This window comes from Capsicum annuum, unplaced genomic scaffold (assembly GCF_002878395.1).
Source record: "Capsicum annuum cultivar UCD-10X-F1 unplaced genomic scaffold, UCD10Xv1.1 ctg81118, whole genome shotgun sequence".
Classification (NCBI taxonomy): domain Eukaryota; kingdom Viridiplantae; phylum Streptophyta; class Magnoliopsida; order Solanales; family Solanaceae; genus Capsicum; species Capsicum annuum.
Genome location: NW_025891817.1, coordinates 1 through 7,818, shown reverse-complemented (window position 1 = coordinate 7,818; position 7,818 = coordinate 1). Strand labels below are relative to the sequence as shown.

Sequence of the window (7,818 nt, the reverse complement as noted above, 5' to 3'; positions counted from 1 at the left end):
TAAAGTAGAAAATTAGGAAATGGTGTTTCCTAAGATGTCAACTAGGAGATGTCGTACGCTATAAAGACGAATAAGAAAATTAGAAAAAAAAATTCCTAAGATGTCAACTAGAGAATGTTGTACCCTATGAAGACTTAAAGTAGAAAAATAGGAAAGTGTAATCAGGAGATGATGTACCTGCTGAGGTAAGTGAGATATATATATTTTATTTTATTTTTTGAAAGAAGAAAAACAAATGCCCCAGTTTTAGATGCAGGAAACTTTGAAATTCTTTTTGATTTTTTTATTAAAATATGCCCTAGTATTATACCTTTTGGGGATGTGAAAAAATTTTACTTAGTGGGACCAAACCCTATCATAGGGATTGCCTATGTATCTTGCATAGCAAGAATTAGGTCTAACGTAGTTCACAAAAAAGTATTTTTACTAAGTACAATTTTTTCGGAAACAAATACATATTTGAATCTAGTTTTATTAAAAAGTGATACAGAAATCAAATTCTTTCGTAACTCCGATACATACAGGACATTATTCAAAGTCAACACTATGTCTGATGTCATTTTCAGGCAGAGCTTTCCTGTTTCTTCAACTTTTGTAGTTGCGGAGTTTGCCATATAGATCTTCTCTTCGCCTTGAGCCGGAGCAAATACAGCAAACAACTCTTTATTTATACAAACATGGCGAGTGTCACCGGAATCCATCCACCATTCTTGAGGATTTTCCACCAAGTTGCATTCAGACAGCATGACACAAAGATCGTCCATTTCTTTCTTAGATTCAACCATATTTGCTTGGTTCTTCTTTTTGCCTTTCTTTCGGGCACGGCAATCTATTGACTTGTGGTCAATCTTGCCACAATTAAAACATTTCCCTTTGAATTTCTTTTTAGGTAGATTTCTTTTTTGTCCAGCTTTCTTCCGTTTTTATGAGTTGTTGTGGTCGTCTTCTACAATGTTTGCTCCACTTATTGCAGAATTTTCTTTCGACCTCTTTTCCACGGCTTTGTTGTCTTCTTTAATCAGCAGTCTCACTATGAGATCTTCGACTATCATATCCTTTCATTTATGTTTCAAGTAGTTCTCGAAGTCCTTCCACATAAGTGACAACTTCTCTATTATTACCTCGACTTGAAACATCTCGTTCACAACTAAACCTACAATAAAGTTTATGTGAACATTAAGAACTTTTTTAACATGTTCAACTAAGGTATTTACCAAACTCATGCCTTCCGTGAAGAGTTCGTGGATGATAACTTGCAGTTCTTGTACTTGAGATATAACCGACTTGCTGTCAATTATTTTATACTCTAGGAATCTTACAACAAATAGCTTCTTGGTTCCAGCATCCTCAGTCTTGTATTTTCTTTCTAATGCACCCCACAACTCTGTTGACGTCTTCATTCCACTATACACGTTGTATAGGTCACTTGGAGGACACTTAGAATGTAATTCCTGTATAGAAAATTAGAATGTTTCCACGCCCCCATAACGACAAATAGCTCCTGATCCAAATTTCCTTCGGGCAACTCTAGAGATTCCTCAAATATAAATCTCTGAAGACATAAGGTTGTAAGGTAGAAGAACATCTTCTGTTGTCACCTTTTAAAATCAACACCTGTAAATTTTTCGGGTTTCTCCGCTGGTGCTATTGCCTGCGGATCAGTCGCTTAACTCGTTGTGGCAATGTTTGTTGGTGCCACACTTGTCCCAGCATTATTCACATGACTGTCAGTAGTCATTTTCCTGTCACAAAAAGACAATCAACTTTAGTACATCGAAATACTACTTATAAAGTTGTAGCAACTTTAGACACCCCTTGTTTCTAGTTCACGATGAAGTTTTTATGACTTCCAATCGTTAACCAAATGACCTTTAACTTGTAATGAAGTTTTTATGACTTTAAATCACTTGTTAAGTTCAAATGGAGTAGAAAGCGTAAAGCTTTAATCTCCAAAAACCAAATAATACAGATTATGAAATTTATTTTCTTAAGATTGTTGTTTTTCGGGTACACAAAATCTGTATATTTATACACTAAACTTCAACACAAGTTCAAGAACAACTAGAAGTTTCAACACCTTCAACACAAGATCAAAATTGACATTTCAATAGAAGTGTGTTTCTATTATAAAATAAGATGAAACAGAAATTAAATCCAAGTCCTTCGAATTCACAGTTTCCTTAAGAAAATAATTCCCCTCAAGTACCCGAGGTTGCGGAATTTTCCTCCCAGGATAAAATGGCTTACAATCCAACAGTAGTGGTACCTCAAACTATCGAATTTTTCGAACTCACTCAATGGAGAGGTGATCACACAGAGTTTTTAGAAGACAAAAAGTGTTTTTAGTTGTCAAAAATATATTTTTACTTAAGGAATACGTCAGGGATTTATAGCCATTAGGTGTCCCTTCGGAAAGGAAGCATTGGTTCTGGAAAATTGCATTATTTCTGAACAGTCATGTCACCTGCATCCAGTCTATCCTGGAACTGTGCCTGACATGCGGCTACAGGTGCGTTTCGCCCATTCCAGAGGCTTCTGCGCCTGACCTGCGTCCGCAGGTTGCCCTTTTCCCGAAACAGTGTGTCTATTTCTCTAAAGGTCGCGTCTCTTTCGAGATGCATCGCGCATGTGCTTGCATGGCGACTGAAATGCGCACGCATGTGGAGAAAATTATTCCATTAAATTTTTGGATCAAAACTTCACTTGTTTTACAAGTTTCACATAAAATGTAAAGTCCCGAGCGACGACGACGCGAGGCATCTCTTTGTTCTTATCTCACTATTCATGTTGAGATGTGTTTCTTAATAAGAACACATAAAAGTCTCTTTCTCCTACCAATGTGGAAGAATTAGTAGACTTTCTAAAATTTTGAGTATACTTTCCTTTTTGAGTGTGATCTCATTTTTTCCTTCTCCGCCTATTTCCTCCATTTACCATTCACACTTTCAACTTAACCCAACATCTTTTACCATCCACACCCTCTCGCAGTATCTGATTTTTGGTAGTTGTTGAAGTCGAATAGTCATTTAACTCTCTTTCAAAAAGATTCTACTCCGTCTAATTAAGTTTATCTGGCAGTGTTTGACTAGGCATTGAGTTTAAGAGAAAAAAGAACCGAAACTTTTTGGACTCGTGTTCATAAACATACCATGAGACTGTGATGGCTATAAAAACCATGCAGTTAAAAAGGGAAAATGAGAAGCTTAAACTTAATTGTTTCCAAATAGTGAAAGGTGTCAGTTCTTTTTTAAAACGACTAATAAGTATATAGTGTCACATAAAATGAAATAGAGAGAGTCGTATCTTAGGACAAACTTTTGAAAAACCTGAAAATACAGATTGAATACCATCTAAGAAATGGGATCCTGCTATCAAGACTAGCATTTTTTCTACATATGCCACTACTTCTTCCTCAGAGCTATAACAGTAGCCCCATAGTTTACGAACGGAAATCAAAATCATCGCTGCAGCAACGCCTTCTGTTGCCACCAAGAATACTGTTGTGCAAGCTGCTAAACGAGCTGCTGGTCGTCCAGCACCTAGTTCATTTGAAACTCTCACACTGAGGTAAAAGACACAGCATATGAACTAGTGAAGATACATATATATATAAAGAAAAATGTAATTGAACAGGGTTTAAAGACGTTAAAAATACACCTTGTGGCACCACTTAGTCCTAAAGGTATCATATACACCATCCAGCATGTATTAAGGCTGAAATATTTCAAAAAATTTATCAACGTCTTGATGAAATAAGATATTCGGATTAATACTAAACTGTTTGTTACGTCAAACCTTATAAAAAGAACTGAAGTCTTGAGCTTCGGATTTGGAAGAAGTCCAGACAACAGAACCATCATTTTGTAAGACCAAATCTCTAAGTTGTGTCAATAAAAGCAAAAAAGTCTGATTCATTTGATCATTTTGTAACGATGAATATCATAGACGGATTAAGGACTTAAATTTGACGAATTCTACTCTTATGTTCTCAGTTGAAAGTTATACTACAAAAACTAAGAACACTACCAGAACATAGCAGTTGATGGAATGGCAAGTTTTAGATATTTCCAAGTATAATGAAACGCCTCTTTTGAAAATCCGGTCCAAGTGCTTTTGCAGGAAGGTGATATTCTGACATATACGTGGCTAGCAACAAGAAATTAATCCGGTAGGATATGGCATTAGCCAGAGCAGCACCTTTGTTGCCTAAGCCAGATTTAAAGACCAGAATCCAACAAGTGAATATATGAAGCAAAGTAGTGATTCCGGTACTGAACATCATTGGTAGCACAATGTTTTGTGCTTGCAGAAATCTAATATGACACAGAATAAACCCATACGCATAAATAGTTGGAATCATATTGCGCTCATAACTTCCTGCATCGGCTGCTATTTTCAGATCTTGTCCCAATAATACAAGAATTCGCCCTGCACTAGCCCAAATGAAGACAAGAGGTACACTGACGAGTAGAAGAACGAACATTGCCCTTTACATATGGCCTGTGGATACCAACCATATGATATTGCTTTGCGCCGTATGATTGCCCACATAAAGTGTCCAATTCATTTTCCAGTCCCATCTGCAAAGCAAGAGACGGCTTGAAATGTAGAGACTACAAAACACCCTCTTTAAGTCGGTATAAAAAATCTTAAAAGGTAAACTTTATGAACTCCAGTGACAAATCAAAACCTCTCTTATAATTTTTTTTATTCTATTTCTATCTACCTTCCGAGTATGCCATCCTCGTTTGGTTTTTGTGATCCATTCTAAGATTTCCAAAGCCTGATCCCAACAACGACTCATGAAAGCTCTTACAACCTTGGTATTTGTATCCAAGTCTCTGTAGAATATCTAAAGCAAGTTCCTCTTCATAATTTTGTGTTTTGGAACATTCATCAGCTTCTTCTTAAACCTCAACTATGTATCATATAGTTCCTCTGAATTTTACTGTCTGAAACTGTAGATCTTATCCTTAAATTATAATGCTTTATAGGGCAGAAAGAATTGGTCCAAAAAATGCATCCTCAACTCATTCAAACGGTAATAGACCCATGAGGCAACTATCTTAACGACAAAGTCGCCTCTCCTATCAGAGAGAATGGGAATAGCCTCAGTCGTATAGCTTCTTGACTCACCCTAGGCAGATTGTATGAAGTGCAAATCCCCACAAAGTTCATAAGGTACAAGTTTGCATCATCCATAGGCAAACCAACAAACTCTCATTTTAAGTTCAGCAACAAGATCATTGTGCTTGCTCAATTGGTTCAACATACCCTAAATCCTCATCTAGATCATTATACACTGGCAAGTACTACTGAATGGGTTGTTGACCTCTTTATTTGTAATTCTATATCTGTCAAATGCTGCTCGACGTTCTTTCTCCTCATGTCTAGACCTTTTCTCCATAGTTGCTCGATGGGCAGGTGTTTACCTAGAATTTTCTTCGATCATTACGAACAGTGACCTATTCTATAATTTCATGAACACCATATGGAGGTGGTTGATTCAATGTTATTGGGTCATCACGAAACCCTTCACGCAGGGCTCCTTGATCATAAGTTTCTTCTCTCTCCATCTTATGATTCTGTCATAAGGTTCGTTCAAGTTCGGGATCAAATGGAATCAGGGGTTACCTTGACTCCGAGTACTGGGCTTGCACTGATGTATGTCTTAGAAATAGTAGAAAATTAGAAATCAACAAATGAAACAAACTTTAACAAACTCGATCAATCAATTCGCAATCGTACTCCCGACAAAGATGCTAAAATTTATGACGCCCAAATTACACCTCCAAGAAAGTGTAAAGCGATCACTGAATTAAATATAGAACTCAGCAAGGTTGGGGTCGAACCCATGAGGAATATTATCGGTGCATAGCTCATGAAAAGTGAATTTGTATCAATGTAAACACAAACAAATATACCCCTCCCCCAGTTCATGGATCAACATCAGTGCATACCTCATGAAAAATGGCACTTGAGGTCAATGCAATAAATTAGGCCCACTGAATATTTTTCTGGATGATAGAGTTAAGAGGTCTCCTTGTGTGACAATTGTGACATCTCTTCATTCTTAAGTCTTTATATATAATTTGAATCTATGTAAAATATTTCATCATGTCATTTGCTCAGAAAACTTATATACTGATTCTAGAATCTAGACCCATAGAATTGCATACCAAATTTTGAAATTTGAAAATAACTAAATGTCACAACCCAAATCAGGGCCTGACTGTGACGGGTATCAAGTCCACCGAGGACCGGAGACCGCCCCTTGATCCTATTCCAATGCAATCAAGAATGCCTAGCAGAGGATGAATACTAATATAAAGCAATATATGAAGTATGAACTCAAAAGTCTATATAAAATTAATATCCAAACCAACCATAGTATCCATGTCCACAGTATCCACAAAGCCTCTATCAAAACTAAGTATCAATAATAGGTTGGGACATGCACCCGACCATAGCCAAAACAAAACTGAAATATAGTCTAAGACATAAGGACTAATACATGAAATAAAGTCTTTTGAATGGATGGAAGCTCGCCACTTCAACTCAACTCTAAATTTAACCAAGAACACCTAGTCACTATGAAGGAAAGATAGACTTGCCTACAGACCTTGAATTGCATGGAGATACAGCGTTTGAAGACGGTTAGTAGATTGAACACTAGTATGTAACTCAGGGATAAAGGATGAAAATAATGTCATGATCCATGATCCAAAATCCAGTAAAAAACAATGCACAACATTATATATATATATATATACATACATACTAGGCAGTGATGGCCCGTGCTAGCATGGGCCCAACATTGAAATATTTTGTTAGCTTACGCATATATTATTTACCCATAGGTATTATATGATTGCCAAGTGTTTGGTTGCATATGTGGGTTGTATTGTTTACATCACATGTTTACATGTCATGCTATTTCCATATTAAAATTAATCCCAATCTAAATGCAGCAACACAAAAAGATACAATTCAAAAAGTCCATTTAAAAACAATAGTGTCAAGGATTGCTTCGGTTAGGGAATGTGAAGCCTAGGACTTCAGGCAGCATAACAAAAGGCATGTATGCATACATTATCAGTACAAAAATGAACAAATTTTTAGAGGGAATATACAACTATAGGAACCAAACTGTTATGAGTTAAGAGTAGCATTTAGGGTTGTGAATTGGGAATTTTGATGGAATTTGGGGATTTTTAGATTCAATAATAAAAGGGATAAGGTGACACATGGTTGGCTGAGAGCTGAAGTTACTTTACAAGTGGAATAAAATCGACAATCAAGATTAAAAGATCATTAAACCAAATAGAGGGCCGAGATCGGTTCTATAGTTAGTTGTAGGTTGTTAAATACCTGATTAGCCAGCTGGAGAAGGCAGTTACTGAATTGGTATTCCTCTCACTACTTTCTCTCTCTAATTTCTCCTTGCCTAATCTTCTCCTTTTTCCTCATTCTAACCCACAATTCTGAAAACACCATTGCAGGTATTCGAATTTCATGAAGTCATCCATGGCTACTGTAATTGATTAGTTACGATTAGTCATTACTTATATCAGTTGGTTGAGGCAATTTGTAACCCGTTTCGTTATTAATAAAATTCCCTTTTGATAATTCGATTGTTCAATTTGTAAGAGCATTACAAGTGGCATCAAAGCACGACCCTGGCCACCATGACTATTACAGAGATAAGGTATAAAATTATGGAAGAAAACATGAAGAAACTGGAAGCACAGTTACCGACACAAGTGGAAGATCTAAGTGGCCGGGTCGGGCCTGGCCCAACAGTAAAAAAATTAAAAC

The 7,818-nt window shown here is 36.6% G+C and overlaps 1 long non-coding RNA gene and 1 pseudogene across 1 annotated transcript; one reads left to right on the top strand and one right to left on the bottom strand.

The window, feature by feature from the left end:
• Positions 1-2,441: 2,441 nt before the first annotated feature.
• On the bottom strand, positions 2,442-5,407 carry LOC124895295 (annotated as a pseudogene).
• A 1,744-nt stretch (positions 5,408-7,151) lies between these two features.
• LOC124895294 lies at positions 7,152-7,711 on the top strand. Its single transcript, XR_007051643.1, has 2 exons — positions 7,152-7,407; positions 7,503-7,711. It is a non-coding gene; the product is annotated as an uncharacterized LOC124895294 (long non-coding RNA).
• Positions 7,712-7,818: the final 107 nt, after the last annotated feature.